This window comes from Nanorana parkeri, unplaced genomic scaffold, assembly GCF_000935625.1.
Source record: "Nanorana parkeri isolate BGI_ZX_2015 unplaced genomic scaffold, ASM93562v1 scaffold3106, whole genome shotgun sequence".
NCBI lineage: Eukaryota > Metazoa > Chordata > Amphibia > Anura > Dicroglossidae > Nanorana > Nanorana parkeri.
Window position 1 is genome coordinate 28,578 of NW_017309374.1, and position 19,830 is coordinate 48,407.

General features: G+C 44.5%; 1 pseudogene; it reads left to right on the plus strand.

The window, feature by feature from the left end:
• The window catches only part of LOC108802776, a 32,365-nt pseudogene extending 23,532 nt beyond the window's left edge, over nt 1-8,833 (plus strand).
• The last annotated feature ends 10,997 nt before the right edge of the window (nt 8,834-19,830 follow it).

Below are 19,830 nucleotides of genomic sequence, written 5' to 3' on the forward strand. Positions count from 1 at the left end.
ATGGGTTATTGTTTGATACTTGTGGGGGTTGGTGGGGTTGTTGTGTTTTTGTGTTGTTGTTTAATAAACTGTGTGCCTATAACCTTATCTGGTGTGGTCATACTAATTTGGTCATCCTGTGTGGGAACACCCGTGCACAGTACCCTGACAGAAGCATGCCCCAGTGTCCTGGAGGTAACTCTAGCATGTGTATTCAGAATGAGCAGGAGGTGATGAGTGCAGTAATAGGGAGAGGGTAGGAGAGACGGAGAGATGAATAAATTGTGTGGTGGAGAGGGGGGTAAAGAAAATACAGTTTAAGAAGAGAAGCCACAATTGTGAGAAGCAATGGTAGAGAACGCATGCTGTGAAGAGGAAGTATGAGAATGAAAAGGGAATGAGGAGTAGTAGGTATGAAAGGGGTGCAAGAATGGAGGGGTGCACCATTGGAGGGCTGACACCAAAATGACTGACAGTCATTTTGGTGTCACCCCCCCATGAAAATTTGTGCACTCAGTCACAGACCGAGAGCCCGACAGTGTCAGGAGGGGACCCGGCAGCATACGTTATCCCGCCGGGTGAACGTCCCCTCCTCTCTCTGCCGGCGTCCATCACCACGATGGCCGGCGGCAGGCATCAAAATGACCACCGCACGTGCGAGAAGCACGCACGTGGCAACGTCACACGCATGCACGATAATGTCACTTAGGGGTGTCACCCGGTCTCCGCCCTGGTTTGACACCAAGCCTTGCGACGTCGCTGATACCCACCCTACATAACAGAGGCAGTGAGCTGTTTATAAAGAGCAGCTTAAACACTCATTGTTTATTACTAGTGTGTTTATAGGAGGACACTGTGGGCTGTCAGCATCTTGTATTATTACACAGCACCCCATCAGCAATCATGATATCATCTTTTCCATCTTATCATTTACTTCACTGGATCCTTTCCAGTCTGAGGGCTTGTTCACACCACTTCCAGTGCGTTCCAGCATGGTCAGCTGCTGGAATGACCTGGATTGCATACTTTAAGGTTCCCTGCGTTCTGGGGCGGGAGGGGGCGTGTGGTGCTTGTACTATTTTTTTTGTGATCACATCGGACCAGAACATGGCATTGTTGTGCCACGCATTCTGGTGTGGTCAATCGCACTGAGGGTGGGGGTCGTAGCTGCAGTGCCATTAACTTGAATGCACCGCCACTCCCACCCCAGAACGCAGGGAGCCTTACAGTATGCGCTCCAGTGGGTTCCAGCAGCTCACCGTGCTGGACGCGCAGAAAGGGGTGTGAACTGGCCCTGAGAATATTCTGATTTTCAAATTTCCTGGCAAGTGTCACGTCACCAGCCCTTGAACAAGCTGACTAATCCCATAACTGCTAGACAGCCAGGAGAGAGAGTAAGGAAAAACACTGAGAGAGAGGAGAGCCAATCAGGAGAGAGTGAGGAGAAACACTGAGAGAGAGCCAGGGGAGACACAGACAGGAGAGAGAGGCAGGGTAGAGCCAACCAGGAGAGGGAGAGGAGAAACACCAAGAGAGAGCGAGGAGACAGAGCAAGGAGAGACAGCCAGGAGAGAAAGAGAGCTAAGAGAGAGAGCCGGGGGAGAGAGGCAGGAGAGAGAGTGAGGAGAGACAGGATTGGAAATGTAGTAAGGACCGTTGACGCCCAGTTTTTTGGGGATTTTTCATTGGTAGATCTTATCGAGTTCGTCATTTGAAAAGTAGATCTTAACACAAAAAATGTGGGCACCCCTGCTGTAGGGGGGAGCACTAGTGACCGGCTGGTAACATCCATTCTTGCTGCTCAACTTTCCTTTAGGTAAACTCGGCCAGGGTGTCTAAGCCAGAATTTTTAGAAACAAGATGTCTTGCTGCACTCCTTACCGGAAAGACCCCAAACTGGGTGGGTGCTCCTAGTGACCACGGAAGGCACCGTGTATATCACAGAAGAAAAGAATAATGTCGCCAGCACACCGCAATAGTAAATCAATGATCCATTTTAATGACCAATCTTCTCATCCACTGGCAGAACTTGTGGCTTTATGACAGCCTAAGTTCTTCTTGTGGCCATGATAGCACTGCGCAGGCGCAGCCCCGTCGTTGAAACGCAAGCCGGAAGCTTTTTGCGTTCCACCCCTGGCGGATTGGGCGGTGTCGTTAGCCTACACCGCGTCCAGATACTCACATTAGCCCAGCCCCTTTTCGGCCTTTGTGCGTGGTACGCATGTGCAGGCCGTTGCGTGGCTGCGATGGAACGCAAGCTGGAAGCCATTCTGCGCTCCTCGCAATAGAAATGTGCGCTAGAGGTGGGCGGTGCTGGCGGCTGTGATAGCGTCTAATCGCCTTGGCAACTACCCGCTTCGGCCGAGTAACGGCCCGGTTTCTCCTTGCGCCTCGGTGCACCTGCGATACTCAAGGTCAGTTTAGGATTTGAATCTATTGTGGCGGGAATGGATCCAGTGATGACATTGTTTTCATGGGAGTGGCTTATTTTTATTCTCACTGTGTGATGTCTATATAAAGTTGATGAATCTTTTAGTGATGTGTCATTCTGAGCCTGATGAAGGGGACCCCTTGTGGCCCCGAAAGTGCTTGTATTGGATGGCAATGTGTCATTAAAATGGATCATTGATTTACTATTGCGGTTTGCTGGTGACATTATTCTTTTCTTCTTAGCCAGAATTGACTACAAACACACAAGCACTCTTCATGAATGGTCCTTTTCTAGTTTCTGTAGGTAATAAAGTTATCTTGAATTACTGTGTTTGTTGTTCATGAATGATGTGGAAAATCTCAGGAATACACCAAGCTTGTTGAGTAGAGCCTAACCACAAAACTTACTTTTGGGTAATTTTATTAACCAATGAATGACAGTGTGCGAATATCATGGGAGAATCCAGAACTGAGCTGTATGGAACTGAGGCATGTGGAGAGGAGGAGGTGGAAGTGAGGTGGAAGCATGAACATTGCTAGGTTGATGCCAGGGCAGTGGCGGAACTACCACCATAGCAACCCATGCGGGCACTATGGGGCCCACGACAGAGGCTTTCAGGGGCAGGGCTTATAATCCTCCCGCCACACGTTCCAGTGCAGGCGATCACACTGCAGATGGGGGCGTGGCTACAGTGCCATTGTCTTTAATGCTGTACCACGACACCCCCTCCTGCCCCAGAATGCAGGGGGAAGATTAGTGTGCGATAAAGTGTGTTCCAGCAGCTACCGGTCTGGAACGCATTGTAACTGGTGTGAATAAGCCCTAAAACCCTTTTATACCTGGACATACGTTGCTGTAATTGTCTTCCATTTACACTGTGGCTCCTCTGACTGCTGTAATCTTAATGGCTTGTTTACCCCCTTGCCCGGAATGCAAGGGATCGCATACACAAAGTCTCCTTGCGTTCTGGGGTGGGAGGGGGCGTGGCAGTGCCATTCATGTTATTGGCTGCACCAGAAAGCATGGTAATACAATGCCCTGCATTCATACAATGTGCAATCACAAAAATGTGCGCATGCACAATTTTTTTGTGGACGTGGTGTGGATGAATGGCACCCCATGCCCCCTCCTACCCCAGAACGCAAGGAGACTTTGTGTATGCGGTCCGTTGAGTCAATGGCATTACTTTATTTTTTTGGTGAGGGGATAAGTTGCGGGTGAGGGGCCTGTGATTTCTAGTTACGTCCCGGCGCCAGGGAAAGCTGAAAGAGGTCATGGCTTGTATTGTGCTGCTGTGAGTGAGGAGTGAAGAGAGAGATTGCTTGAGAGATTGGGCAGTGTCTGCTGAGAGCGGTGTGGGGAGAAGCTGAGAGCGTGTCTGGGTCTGGCAGAGGAGAAGTAATGTTAGGCCACAAAAGCAAAATAAGAAAGGTGGCCCCATGGGATTGTCGCCCCTATCACCCATGTGTTTATGCTGCTTGAGTCGTAGTCACTAAGCATGCTGGTAAACGGTAATTTGGTTGGTGTAAGTTATTGCTGCTTGAGTCGTAGTGACTAAGCATGCTGGTCTGTTAATGGTTAACAATTTAGGTAATGTCGCCCACTTTGTGGGTGAAAAATGTTTGGTAAATGGTAATTTGGTTGGTGTTAAGTTATTGCTGCTTGAGTCGTAGTCGTAGTAACAGAGGTTTTGTTTGGTAATAAAGTCTATTTATTGGTTACATTTATTAAAACTCAATAGAGGAGCCGCGGGCCTTTGTAAGCCAGAAATCAGAGACAAGAGGGGGGAGGAGGGGAGTCAGTGAGCGAGGAGAAGCTGTATACTGATTTAGGAAAGCTTGTCTTTTATATATTATGTTAGTCCGCTAAGGAAGGTATCATTGCACACTGCAATACTCCGTTTTTGTTTTTTATCTATCTATCTATCTATCTATCTATCTATCTATCTATCTATCTATCTATCTATCTATCTATCTATCTATCTATCTATCTATCTATCTATCTATCTATATATCTATCTATCTATCTATCTATCTATCTGTGCAACCCATGAATGGTAATTAATTGCACTACTGGATAATCTGCATTGTCTGTGGTAATTCATTGCTAAATACACACACGTTGAACTGGATGGACCCTTGTATTTATTCAACCTTACCTACTATGTTACTATGAATCAGTAATGATTTAACCACTTGCTGACCGCGGCGTTTACACCCCCTTCCTGTCCCGGCCATTTGTCAGTATTCAGCGCGGCGGTACTTTGACTGACATTTATTCCATCATACAACGCTATACTGAAATTAATTTTATACCATTTTAGGGGGGACAGATAGAGCTTTCTTTTGGTGGTATTTAATCACCACTGGGGGTTTTATTTTTTACTATATAATGAAAAAAGTACAGAACATTAAAAAAAGTAAACTGTTTGCCCTTTTTTACATTAGGAAACATTTATTATTACCCAATTTTTCGGTAAAATATAAAAGACGGGGTCATGTCGGGTAAATAGACACCAAACATGTCAAGCCTTAAAATTGCGCACACCAGTGAAATCGTAACAAAGCTACCACACCCAAAATTGGCCATAGGCGACACTTTAAAAGATGTTACCGCTCATCAGTTTAGGGTTAACAGTGATTGATAGCCCTCGTTATTGCTCTCACTCTGACATTCGTTTTTGCATGTAGGCGCACCTAATGCATTTTTGCGCATCTATGTGGGGTTGGGGGACTTTTAAAAAATTTGGTGGGGTTTTTTTTGCGTGTGTGTAAATTATATTTATTTTGTGACCAATTTTTTTGGACTTTTTTTTTTTACACTTAACTTTATTGTTATCACATAGAGGCATAAGAATCCCCCTATGTGATATCACATTAAAGTGACAGGTCCCCTTTATGGAGACATCAGGGGTCTCTAAGACCACTAATGTTACCTTGGGACCCCCAGATAAGCTGATGAAGCACAGATCTGCTTCACCAGCTTCTTACCAGCTTCTGTATCAGAGAGTGACAGAGGAATGCGGAAGTGATGTAGTAAACATCACTTCCTGCATTCAGAGACCGGGGAGGAGAGCAGAGGGAGATCGTGTACTATTCTCAGTGCACGGAGCCACACTGCCGGTCCCGGATCAGACACCTGGGATCGCTGGGATGGCGGCCATGACGACGAGAGGTAAGGAGAGGGTGCACAGAGACATGCAGCATACAAGCGATTGGGCGTCTTTACAGATGCCGGACCGCTTGTATGTAAACAGCTATTGCTGGCTGTTTCAAATTCTGGTGGTTTCCTGCTCATGCATGCCAGGGGGCATGCGCGAGCAGGCGCAGAGACGAAGGATGGTTAATCGCTTGAAGACCATGGTGTTTACACCCCCTTCCTAGCCAGGCCATTTTTCAGTATTCAGAGCTGCGGTATTTTAACTGACATTTATTCAGTCATGCAACGCTGTGCTGAAATGAATTTTATACCATTTTTGGGGACAGATAGAGCTTTCTTTTGTTGGTATTTAATCACCACTGGGGTTTTATTTTTTACAATCACAAAATAGCAAAATCGCAAAAGAAACTACCATGACCAAAATTGGCCATAGGCGACGCTTTAAAAGTTTTTACCGCTCATCAGTTTAGTGTTATCAGTGATTGATGGCCCTAGATTATTGCTCTCACTGCGACGTTGACTATGATATGCAACATGTGCGGCGTAATGGGCGCAATCGTTGTTTGCACAGGTATGCGCACCCAACACTTAACTTTATTGCTATCACATAGGGGGCTAAGAAACCCCCCTATGTGATAGCAAAGAGGATGTGACAGGTCCTCTGTATGGAGACATCAGGGGTCTGCAAGACCCCTAATGTCACCCTGGACCCCCCAAAGAAGCTGATGAAGCAGAGATCTGCTTCATCAGCTTCTCTCCAGCATCTGAAGCTGGAGAGTGACACAAGAATGCGGAAGTGATGTAATATACTGTACATCCCTTCCGCATTCGGACAGTGGAGAGGGGACCGGAGGGAGATCTTGTACCGATCTCCCTCTGATCCCCTGTAACAGAGGCACTATGCTGGTCCTGGGCTTGCACCGGACACAGCGGAGCCCGGGACCAGCGCGGCAGCGGGAGGGGGGAAGGGGCATAGCCTGGCAGATTATACAAGTGATCCGCCGTCTCCATAGCCACCCAGATGTGAATATAACTTTCATATTTTCCAACATCCCATTACTATTTCAGGTCAGGTTGTTGGCACTTCTCCACCCCTCCTCCTTTGGCTACCTATAAATGACCATCTGGCTTGCCTTAAAAGTTTAGCCAGACAAACACCTGTAAAAAAAACAAAAAAACTAAATACTTACCTCTATGGCAGGAAGCATAGAAGAATCATCAAAGTCTTTCGTTTTTGGAAGCACCACTGCTATCTGACACTAAGTAGTGATGCAGAAGTAGGAAATATGAATTTGAAATAATTTTCATTGTGATATACAACCAGCATCCGGAGCTCTGGACTGTTTTCACAAATTGAGTTTTTAATGCTCTACTCAGCTCCTTTGTGGAAACACTGCTGTTGTTTACAGAACTCAACAGCTCAAGCTCACATTTGCACACATGAGGGAACCAGAAAAGTGAATCCCCTCTTCTCTTCACATAGCTCCATCTGACTTTTCAATAAGAGACAGAATGTGTTTCAAATTAAACTTTTATATAAATAATCTGTGTAATTAAGGCTTCCATAGAGTGAAATCATTTATACTACCGACACAGCCACATCTACAGAGTTTTACTATTGTCACTGGACTCCTCAAGGGAAATGGTTGAATTATGCCACCATTCCTGTTTGGAGGCTAGGCGCCACACATACTTCATTGAGTGCAGTAAAACGATTCTCCACTCAGAGAAGACAAACCTGTATTCAGTTATTGATGTTTATATTTCCTGTGTATTCAATGAACAAAGAAATAATCGTTTGAACTGCAAACTGTGTGAAGACATACAATTCTGATGGTAAAGTCCAAAATGTGTAAAGTTCTTGATTTTGTCAATATCCTGTAACTTCTATAATAATTTATTTCTATTTTTTTAGGGATCCACCTTCATTCTTGAATATTGGATTGAAGCAGTCTGATAACAAAGTACAGCTAAGTTGGCGTTCTTCAGCACATGATGGATCCCAGAGGAGACAAGTTATATGAGTTCTCAGAGTGTGAGCAAAGTTTAATTTCAAAGTCATTAATAACAGTTCACCAGAAAATTCACGATGAAGAGAAACCATTTGAAAGTTCACATTTTACTCAACACCAGAGGAGTCACACTGGAGAGAAGATATTTGAGTGCTCAGAATGTGACAAGTGTTTCACAAAAAAGAATAAACTTACTAGACATCAGAAGATTCACACAGGAGAGAAACCATTTAAATGTTCAGAATGTGGAATGTGCTTCACACAAAAGCGAAGTCTTGCTACTCACCAGTGGACTCACACTGGAAGGAAACCATTTACATGTTCAGAATGTGACAAGAGCTTCACACAAAAGCTAAATCTTACTGAACACCAGAGGATTCACACTGGAGAGAAGACATATGAGTGCTCAGAATGTGGAAAGTGTTTCACACAGAAGCAAGGTCTTATTCATCATCAGAGGATCCACACAGGTGAGAAACTATACAGGTGTTCAGAATGTAACAAATGTTTCACCACCAAATCTGGTCTTAGGGTTCACTGGAGGACTCACACTGGAGAGAAACCATTTAAATGTTCAGAATGTGACAAGAGCTTCACACGAAAGCTAAATCTTATGGAACACCAGAACATTCACACTGGAGAGAAACCATTTAAATGTTCAGAATGTGGAAAGTGTTTCACACAAAAGCGAAGTCTTGCTACTCACCAGTGGACTCACACTGGAAGGAAACCATTTAAATGTTCAGAATGTGACAAGAGCTTCACACGAAAGCTAAATCTTACGGAACACCAGAAAATTCACACTGGAGAGAAGACATATGAGTGCTCAGAATGTCACAAGTGTTTCACAAGAAAGACAACACTTATTCAACACCAAAACATTCACACTGGAGAGAAACCATTTAAATGTTCAGAATGTGGAAAGTGTTTCACACGGAAGCAAGGTCTTATTTATCATCAGAGGATCCACACAGGTGAGAAACTATACAGGTGTTCAGAATGTAACAAATGTTTCACCACCAAATCTGATCTTAGGGTTCACTGGAGGACTCACACTGGAGAGAAACCATTTAAATGTTCAGAATGTGGTATGTGTTTCACACGGAAGCAAGGTCTTATTTGTCATCAGAGGATCCACACAGGTGAGAAACCATTTGAATGTTTAGAATGTGACAAGAGCTTCAGAAAAAGGAATAGTCTTATTCAGCACCAGAAGATCCACAATGGAGAAAAGGCTGTTTCAATACTTTGAATATAAGAAACCATTCTTTCAAAAGATACATTGTATTGGACACTGGAGGAATCACCTAGAAATTACGTCCTATTCATGTTCTGAAAGTGATAGATTTCCCGTTATAGAAATATCTGCTTTTATCTTTTAGATCCTGTTCACTTTTGATCACATGAGTCTCATAAATTCCCCCATGAGACCTCTGTGATCAGCTACATCTAGATACGATCATCCACAGCTAATTGCAGCACATGTGATTACATGTGAAGGGCTTCCCCGCTGCAAGGGCTAACTTTAGAATAATCGGGGCCCTTCTTTGAAATATGTCTTTGAAAAAAATGTTTCTTTCTTTGTTGGATTTAATAATGCGCCTTGAATATTTTGTATTTCTAAATGCTGCCAGGAGTAGAAGTTATTTTTTCTAGTTTTTTTACCTATTGTTTATAATGTTCAACTGCTCAAACAGTAATTTACACTACAAAATAAAAGAATCAGAGCAATTAGTCCTCCCTCTTCCTTTCCCAGGTATCTTTTCTTTCATTTCAGTCAGAGACCGGTGTATGAAAGGGAATATCCTCTTCTGAAATCCTGTAGTTTTCTAGCAAAACATTGTCATGGGCATACCTTATATTACATGTCTAATTATAACTTTATACATTAAAAAACACTGGAAAGAATACATGTGGAGTAAATCTGTGCTGTGTCTGTAATGTATCTTGTTGTCTTGAGCAATACTTTTAGAAGAAGAAGCACAATAAAATAACTTTTTAATTTTTCTTCGAACTTGTACATGATTTCTTTTAGAGAAAATGGTCCAATAGACAACTCTGGACAGTTAGAAATCTAGATGATAGCATTGTAAGGTTTGCAATAAAAACACATTGTGGACATCGAACCATCACACCTACTATATTTCCAATAGTCTGTGCAAACCCCTCCAAACTATTGAGTTGTGAAGTTTCCAGTAAAGGGTGCTATTATAGTGAACTTTTACCTCCTTTTAGTAAAAATCACATCGGCACGCAGCTTTGCATACTAATGTAAAATCATCTTACATTCATTAGTTAAACAAACTTGTTTTTAATTTACTTACAAATAGAGTTCATCTACTTCCTGGTCCAGTTCTGGCACAAATGATGTAAGTGCCAAAGTGTTGCATTCTGGAAAAGTTACATCAGGAGAGCATTGCAGGGAAATCTTATCTGTAATCTCACGAGATCTCAGGGAAAGGTGTTTTTCTCCCCTGAGATGATGTGCATGGTCACATGTCCCAGTCACATGTGCCAGAGTTCTAGGAAGTAAAGGGAGATTGATTAATCTGCCCTTAGTTAACATGGCCACTGCTAGAAAACTGGGAAAGAAAAGAGAAATAAAGTATGCAAAGAATACAAAGCCGGCAATTATCTAGAAGTATGTGTCTGTAGATTGTGATTACTAAACATTTGTTTGCTGTTTCAAAAAATCAAAAAGATTAAATATAATTGTTGGCTTTTCTTAAAATGTTTGAGCACCATAGGTGAATGTGCAAGGAGCCCCAGACCTCTTTAGATGTTCACCAGGCAGGGGAAGCAACTTACATGTGCTGGGTAATATAAATAAAACTAGGAATGCACAGATACTTTTCGAGTACCAGTGCAGATACTTGGCATTTTCATGAGAACTACCAGGGTTGCAGAGGTTGCAGCTGGGACCTGGCTCTGGCGCTCCACCACTGTCCTGAAATCATTAGTCTGTATTGTTTTAGAAAAACTGTCACATGACAATAAACAAAAATGTATCAGTACTCATACTTGTAAGTACTCGGCAAGTACCAGTACTCGTACTCGCAAAACTGGTATCTGTGCATCCCTTTATTTATATTTATAAAAACAAAATCGTACATTATAACATCGATGTACAAATCCCAGGAGCTCCGTGTACTCCTTACAAATGACAGCTGCCTCCTAATTTTTTTATTAATCTCTAGTCTAGCCTTGGAGCTCAAAAGTATCGGTACATGTACTCGTACTTGTACCGAGTACTGTACTTGGTATCTGTGCAACCCTAAATAAAACACAAAGACTTGTTCAGATTCTACACCTTATCCTGTCACTCGGTTTCTGTCTGCTTTAGGCAATGATGGTTTTGGGATAGTGCTCCTTCTTTGGAGGCCCTCTCTCTGCATGCTCATATACCAAAAAGCATTCAGGCTTGTAATGGATCTCAGTACCCTGGCTGGGTATATCCGCTAAGGTCACAGCTTCCTCTCGCTATCAACCCAATCCAAAGTCTTGCATCAGTTCCCAAACACAGTCATTACCACCTTTACACCCATCTATCAGCCGAAGCTTAATGCAGGGTTGTGCAGTTCTAGCCAGGAACCAGTGGAGATGTGGTTTAGGGTAAGAACTAGATTTATTGAGACCCAGCACAGTATTTATGCAGTTCGGGATGGGTAAAACAAATTATACAATCAAATCATTAAACAATAAAAGCAAATATGAATAATGTTAAACCTCGCGCCACTACTCTAATCAAGTTAAGCAGCAGCTGAAATCTGTGTGGTCAGATATAAGGTATGAAATTGATGGTAAAAGCCGCGCTGTATGAATGAGACCGCAAAAGTGTCAGATATAGTAGATACTGACCCTGGAGTAATGTGATACAATGTGTAAAAAGTGCAAAACAAAGAAGAAACGCATGTATATAACATGCACCTTAGTGTAAATGTAATTGCTACAAAATATCCATAATGAAAAATCAAATGCACTAAATATTAACTGTGAATCAATGTGCAAAAAATAACAACTAGAAAACGCATGTGTGTAACATGGACTACAGTGAAAATAATAAATGGTTAAAAAATGTCCATGATCCTGGATCTTCAATAGTCCATTAAGTAAATAGAAGATAACACATTGGATGTAGAATAGACTAAAGGTGCCCATACACTGCTCGATTCTCGTACGAGAATCGTGGGAAATCCCTGGATTGTACAAGAATCGAGTAGTGTGAACGAAGACGTGCGACCGTTTCTACTGTACGGCCGCACGTTTTTTGTCAACACCCAAAGGGCGTGACGTTACGTCAAAGGGCGTGACTTCATCAGGGGGGACACCTCAGCGGGGCGGGCTTTCGATGATCGCAAGTACGATCTGCCCGTCCAAGGTGGGCAGATCGTACAAGCTTTCAATAAGCATGCTCCTTAGACAAAAAACGTGCGGCCGTACAGTAGAAACGGTCGCACGTCTTCGTTCACACTGCTCGATTCTTGTACGATCGCGGGATTTCCCGCGATTCTCGTACGAGAATCGAGCAGTGTATGGGCACCTTCAGTCTATTCTACATCCAATGTTGTATCTTCTATTTCCTTAATAGACTATTGAAGATCCAGGATCATGGACATTTTTTAACCAACTATTATTTTCACTGTAGTGCATGTTACACACATGCGTTTTCTAGTTGTTATTTTTTGCACATTGCATCACATTGATTCACAGTTAATATTTAGTGCATTTGATTTTTCATTATGGATATTTTGTAGCAATTACATTTACACTAAGGTGCATGTTATATACATGCGTTTCTTTTTTGTTTTGCACTTTTTACACATTGTATCACATTACTCCAGGGTCAGTATCTACTATATCTGACACTTTTGCGGTCTCATTCATACAGCGTGGCTTTTACCATCAATTTCAAACAATAAAAGCAAACATCCCTCCCCAGTGCCTGGAAGTCCAGAGCCGATATCAATCTTCTGCCCTTTAACCCCTTCATGACTGAGCTTGTTTTTAGTTTCTGTTCGTAAATTGCATCACATTGATTCACAGTTAATATTTAGTGCATTTGATTTTTCATTATGGATATTTTGTAGCAATTACATTTACACTAAGGTGCATGTTATATACATGCGTTTCTTTTTTGTTTTGCACTTTTTACACATTGTATCACATTACTCCAGGGTCAGTATCTACTATATCTGACACTTTTGCGGTCTCATTCATACAGCGTGGCTTTTACCATCAATTTCAAACAATAAAAGCAAACATCCCTCCCCAGTGCCTGGAAGTCCAGAGCCGATATCAATCTTCTGCCCTTTAACCCCTTCATGACTGAGCTTGTTTTTAGTTTCTGTTCGTAAATGACTGACACCCTTTTGACATTTTTGCTGTGTGATTCTTCCACGTCAGTAATATACTTTCTTACAAAGTGCACCCACACATATTATATATTGTTTTTTTAGAGGACAGATAGGGCTACATATTTATATCACATATGTGCGTCTAACGCCTCACTTAGGACAAATAAAATATAAAAAAAGAGGAAAAAAACGTTTAAAAAAAACACTTTTTTCCCAGTTTTGATTTGTAGTATTTTTTTTACAAAACCAGCACAGCTAAAAAAATGCAATAAATACATTCATTTATTTGTCCCTTATTTTATTTTATTTTTTACACATTTTTTTATTTTTTTTACACTTTTCACAATTTTTTTTTTTTTTACACTTTTCACTTTTTTTTAAACTTAAAAATGTTATTTTATTTATTTAATTATATCAAGCAGTCATTGTGAATTAATCTCACTGTTACTGCTTGATAAATTAATACATTTTTGGTTATTATCAGGCTGCTTCAAACTTCAGAACAGCCGATAATAAGTTAGTGACACTGATCCTGCAGCAGTTCAGGATTCAGCTGTCACTAAAGGTTTTCTGATTGTTGCAACAACGATCAGCAAACAAACATTCTTCTTTCAGGAATAGATACATTATAGGAATAGACACATTATGTATCTATTCATGAAAGAAAAAAAAAAAGCCAGTATAGCTTGAGAGAGATATCTCTCTCGATCTATACGAGCTGTCAGAATGCCGGCAAAAGCTGGCACGTGAGTCCCTCTGCTTTGACTTTCAGACACCCGATATTAAGGTATCGGGTGTCTGAAAAAGGTTAACCCTTTCATTAATGAATGCCTCTGTAGTAAGGGCATCCATTAATGAATGTTAAAAGCTGATTCTCAGCGTTAACAGCCCTCTAAAGCAGCAAATAACTCGTCACGTACAGTGTACGTGACAAGTCATTTGGTCCCTTTGTGGCTGGACGTACAGTGTACGTCTCCCGTCACGAAGGGGTTAAACCTGTGATGTTTTGAATAGCAAAACAATGTACACAGGATGGGGTGAGAAACATAATATCAGGTATAATGAGATTATCTGTTTCCTGAGTTTCTCTCGTATGTTAATTTACACAGCTACACCGAGAGTCAAAGGAAAGTTAATCCCATTATTACCACAATCACACAAATAGACAAACAGACTTTAATGATGTAAATAGGAGTTCAGGTCCAGAGTTCTCCTTTGTGTGCTGCTGCATTCCATATTGTCACATTCAGTTCAGATCATGTTGATAGAATTTGCAAAACATGAATTCTGGCTCCTAAGATGGTCTTCTATAACAAGCTTGATAGCCCACAGAGTCTCTAGCAATCGGGGAAACATGGCACCCCGTACCAGGGGGAAGAAGTCGTCCCAACGTCTACTCTGTAACTACCTCCCAAAACAGAACCCCTTTCTAGGCCAAGGTCCATAGTGGTAGGGAGGAGCTTGGCCTTCAGTCCCTTCCAAGTGCCCAGGACACGGAGGTTTCAATCACAGGTCTGACATCATCTTGGTGTTGGCAGCCCACTCAATAGACCTCAATCCATGAGGGAACCAGCCAATAGAAGAAAGCACTTATTTCCATTTAATGAAGTACGTTGCATGGGTATGACTTTTGTATCCTTCAATTCTTACCCTTTAAGTGTTTTCCCACAAAAGTCTTCCAGCAAGAATGATGATTATACTGACAAATTGCCAATATTATTAGAGAGTGATCTTTTCTTTACAGGGATTGACAGAGGGGGGTTGAAGACACTGAGTGGTTGGTTAGGTGAATGAGTCTAGCAGCTGTATTCATGATAGACTGAAGGGGGGATAGCCTGTGCAGAGGTAGGTCAATGAGGAGGGAGTTGCAATAGTCAAGATGAGATATAACAAGTGAGTGTATGAGTAGTTTTGCGGTTTCATTGGTGAGGAAGGGGCGTATTTTGGAGATGTTACGAAGGTGAAGGCGGCAGGATTTGGATAGTGATTGGATGTGGGGAAGAAAGGTGAGGTCCGAGTCAAGAATGACACCTAGGACCTTGGCATGGGGGGAGGTTTGGATAGTTGTGTTAACAATCTCAGGGGAAAAGTTGGGGGAAGGTGCATGGGTGGAGGGAAATAAAATGAGCTCAGTTTTTGAAAGGTTGAGTTTTAAGAAGGGTTGCGACATCCAGACGGATATGTCAGTAAGTAGGTTAGTGACACGGAAGGGCACAGAGGGTGAGTTGTGGAGTAGAAAGATATATTTGAGTGTCATCGGCATAGAGATGGTATTGGAAGCCATGTGAGGTTATTAACTGACCAAGGGAGGAGGTGTAGATAGAGAAGAGAAGGGGTCCAATGACAGAGCCTTGGGGGACCCCTACAGAAAGAGGAAGAGGAGGGGAGGAGTTAGAGTTGTAGGTGACTCTAAAGGAACCATGAGAGAGCAGAGTCTTGTAGACCAAGTGAGTGGAGTTTTTTTAGGAGGAACAGGTGTTCAACAGTGTCAAAAGCAGCCGAAAGGTCTAATAGCAAGAGTAAGGAATAGTGGCCATTTTTTGTAGCTGTTACTAAGTCATTAGTGAGTTTTAGGAGGGCGGTTTCAGTGGAGTGTAGGGGTGAAAGCCAGACTGTAAGGGGTCGAGAAGGTTGTTATCAGCGAGGTGGCTGTAGATAAGGCGTTCTAGGAGTTTGGAGGTGAATGGGAGAAAGGAGATTGGTCTGAGATTGTTGAGGTCGGTAGGGTCCATTGAGGGTTTTTTGGGTATTGGGGTGACCAGGGCATGCATTAGAGGGGAGGGAAAGATGCCAGTAGAGAGTGAGAGATTGAATATGTGATTAAGAGAGTGTAGGATAGAGTAAGAGGGTGACTGAAGTAGTGGTGAGGGAACAGGGTGCAGGGGAAAAGTGGTGAGGTGGGTATCAGAGAGAAGCTTTGTAACCTCCACTGTGGTGACAGGGTCAAAAGAGGAAAGTAACAAGTGTGATGGAGGGTCTGGTACATGGATAGGGGAAGGTGACAGTGGTGATCTGATCCCGAATTGTATCAATTTTGTTTTTGAAATGAATGGCAATGTCCTGGGCAGTGAGTGAGCTAGTGGGTGGTGGCGGTGGAGGACATAGTAGTTAAAAGTAGATAAGAGTTGACGAGGTTTGGATGAGAGTGAGTTAATGAGAGTGACAAAATAAGTCTGTTTGGCAGCACGGAGGGAGGAGTTATATTTTAAGAGGGTAGCTTTATACAGGGTGAAGTCTTGCAGAAGCCTAGTTTTCCGCCACAGTCGTTCAAGAGCGCGGCTGTGTCTTTTTAGATGTCTGGTTTCATTTGTTTGCCACGGTTGTAGTGGTCGTGGTCTAAGTCTACATGTAGTGACGGGAGCCAAAGTGTCTAGAGAGGTTGAAAGCGAGTTGTAGACAGAAATAGCCAGGTCAGGGCAGGACAGGGGTGAGATTTGGTCATAGAGGTAGTCATTTGCAGAGTAGAGAAGGGTGGAGGTGGCAAAGGTTTTTCTGGGTGACAGTGGGCCATGTAGGTGGGTTCAGGGTTGGGGATAGGGTGATGGTGAAACTGACAAGATTGTGGTCTGAGAGCGTGAAAGGGGTGTTGGAGAGGTTGCAAGGAGTGCATAGGTGAGAGAAAACAAGATCTAGTTTGTTACAGTCAGAGTGAGTAGGAGTGTCTGACCACTGTTTTAGATCAAAAGAAGAGGTTAGGTTAAGAAATTGAGTGGAAGCCGGGGAGTTAATGTTATTAGCATGTTAAAGTCACCAAGAATGACAGTGGGCATTTCTGAGGAGAGAAAGTAGGGTAGCCAGGCAGAGAAGTCATCCAGAAAGCGAGATACTGGTCCAGGTGGCCGGTATATAACAGCTTTTCTCTCCAGTGAAATTGGAGAGAATAGTCGAATACAGTGAGTTTCAAAAGAGGAGAGGGATAGAGAGGGAGGGGAAGGCAGAACTTGAAAAGTGCATTACGGGGATAGAAGGATTCCCACTCCACCTCCTTTCCGTCCATTGGGTCTGGGTGAGTGTGTCCAATGTAGGCCACCATAGGAGAGGGCAGCAGGGGAGGCAGAGTCGGATTCATGAAGCCAGATTTCAGTAACAGCTAGTTACATGTTAAAGTAATTGGAGACAAGAAGATCGTGGACAGCGGTGAGTTTGTTACAGACAGAGCAGGCATTCCAGGGGGCACTTGAGAAGGAAGTTCTAGGAAGCAGGGGAATAGAAGTCAGGGTGCGCAGATTGCAGCTGCTGACAGAGGAAAGGCAGTGCTTGTTTGGCAGGTGAGTATTAGAAAAGAGAGGGCCAGGATTGGGAGAGATATCCCCTGAAGTCAGGAGAAGCTGTCAGGATCCAAAGCCTCCAGGTGGCGCTGGAGCCAGTGCCTGCAGTCCCTGTGCTCGCTTGCTGGTGTTTCCAGGCAGCCAGGAACTGTCAGGTATCAGACCACCACTGGGTGGTGCTGGAACCTGCAGCCCCAGTGCTCACGTGCGGGTGTCTTCCAGCTGCCAGCCATTATCCACCACCTGGTGCTTCCTGGGAGGGTATATAATCCCTCCCTGCAGCAAGGACTGTGGCTCAGTATCCTGTTTCCTTTCCCTGACTGAGTCCTGTGTCCTGAGGCCTGTTACCCATTTGCAGTCCTGAGCCCTGTTACCCTGACAGAATACTGAGCCCCAAACGACCAAATTGACCACACAGGGACCTGCAGGCTTTGGGGTTTTGTTTTCCCTTTGCCACTGTCGAGATGGATCTCGAGGGGATACGTGGTTATGTGCGCTTAGCATCTGAGGAGCCAGAGTGCAGCCAACAGTTGTTTCAGGGCTTCGCCAGAGCAGACCTATTGGAACATATGCGCAGGGCTCACTGTTATATGTATATGACTGGTTGTCCGGATATTTAACCCCTAATTAAAATTTGTAGAGAACTAGCTCTTAGGGGTGATGACTTCACCCCTTCATTTACCTTGCCACAGGTTATGTCGCTGGTGTGGTTCTTAGAGGATAATCCTGCGGGGTTTTCTGAACATTACTTTGAGTTTTCACAGGAGGCCTTGTCAAGACATATTAAGGCGGTTTAGACCCTGAATGACCAGGGGGTCGTTGTGGAAACCTTTGCTCAACCCCTAATCCTGATGTGGTCTGACATGTGGTTCAGGCAGTCTAGCCACCAGTCCAGATCCCGATCGGGTTTAACCAGGTTGCCCATGACAACCGCAGTGGCTACTGCTGCCCCTGATTGTGGCAGCTACTCCCAGTTTTCCCCAGCAACAGCTCCTGTCTGCCATTCAGCTACACCTGTTCCCAAGGCAGCCCAGCAAGAGCCCTCATGTCCCTTAGGCCTTGTTCACACCTGGGCGTTTTGCCTAAGCGCGTCACACGCGCGTTTTCTTCCCGGCGTTTGACGCGTTTTCATGAGTGTTTTTTGCGCGTTTTTGTATTTTAGAAACGCGCAACGCACGCGCGTTTTGGAGCGTTTTGGAGCAGCAACAGAGGTATCCAATGAAGAAGAATTCCTGGTTTTCCACAGGCGTCCAATGAAAAAGACTTCCTGAGACGCAGCATTTCCTCTTCCTGTTGCAAAACACCGTGTCAGGTGTGTGGATTATGTTTTGCAATGAACTCTACACATGTCACAAGAAAAAAATGCGCACATGTAAGTACACACTGCATGCATTCGGCATGAAAACATAGCAGACATGCACGCATGTTACACGGAAATGATGAACACAAGTCTATGCAAACAATGCACGCATGACGCATAACAACAGTGACCGTTTTAGATACTCAGGGTTCATCCCAATCCAGCCAGTTCCAGCCGATCCTGATCCTGTTCCAGCCGATCCCGTTCCAGCCGATCCCGCTCCAGATGATCCCGTTCCAGATGATCCCGTTCCAGACGATCCCGTTGCAGACGATCCCGTTGCAGACGATCCCGTTCCAGCCAATCCCATTGCAGCCGATCCCATTGCAGCCGATCCCGTTCCAGCCGATCCCATTCCAGACGATCCCGTTGCAGACGATCCCATTGCAGATGATCCCGTTGCAGACGATGATGATCCTGTGCCTGCTGCCCAGCTCCTGGTCTCTGATGATCCTGTGCCTGCTGCCCAGCTTCTGGTCTCTGATGATCCAGTACCTGCTGCCCAGCTCCTGGTCTCTGTTGATCCTGTGCCTGCTGCCCAGCTTCTGGTCTCTGATGATCCTGTGCCTGTTGCCCAGCTCTTTGCCTCCTCTGAACCGGTGCCTGCTGCCCAGCTCTTCGCCTCCGCTGATCCGGTGCCTGCTGCCCAGCTGTTTGCCTCTGCCGATCTGGTGCCTGCTGCCCAGCTCATCGTTTCTGGTCCTGGTGCCGAGGTGATGCCCCTTGCAGCCGAGGGGCCTGGGGATTGGGACATCTGCCTTCGGTGGGGTGATCATGTGCGTAAGCCCGGGCCGGGTAGTGGTGATGTCCTGGGGAATATGGGAGTTCCATTTGAGCACCCCTGGCTTCCGAATAGTCTTGCTGCGTTCTCTGAAGTATGTGGTGATCTGGGTCGGTTGGCCACTGCTTTGGGGGTAACTGGGAGGCTGGCTGAACGCGCTGTTGGTCCTAGTGACCCCCCATGTCTCATAGAGGTGGTGTGTCCGCTGAAACCTGGGCTCCTCAGTGCTGGCGAAGGGACCCAATGGTACTCCGGTGCCCATGGCCTTCCTGTTGGGACTTCGGCTGGTCTATGGAGATCCCTACCGGATCTGGGTGGTGGACTGCTCGGCCTGTTGCATGACCCTGGCGGGGGGGGCTGCTCGACTGGTCCCTGAACCTTGGCTATGGGGCGTATGGTGGACTTGGCGGCCACACGGGCCTTCTGTGCCCTTGGACTTCCGTGATGCGGATGGACTTTTTTGGAGCGTCCGGAGCGCGCTCCTTG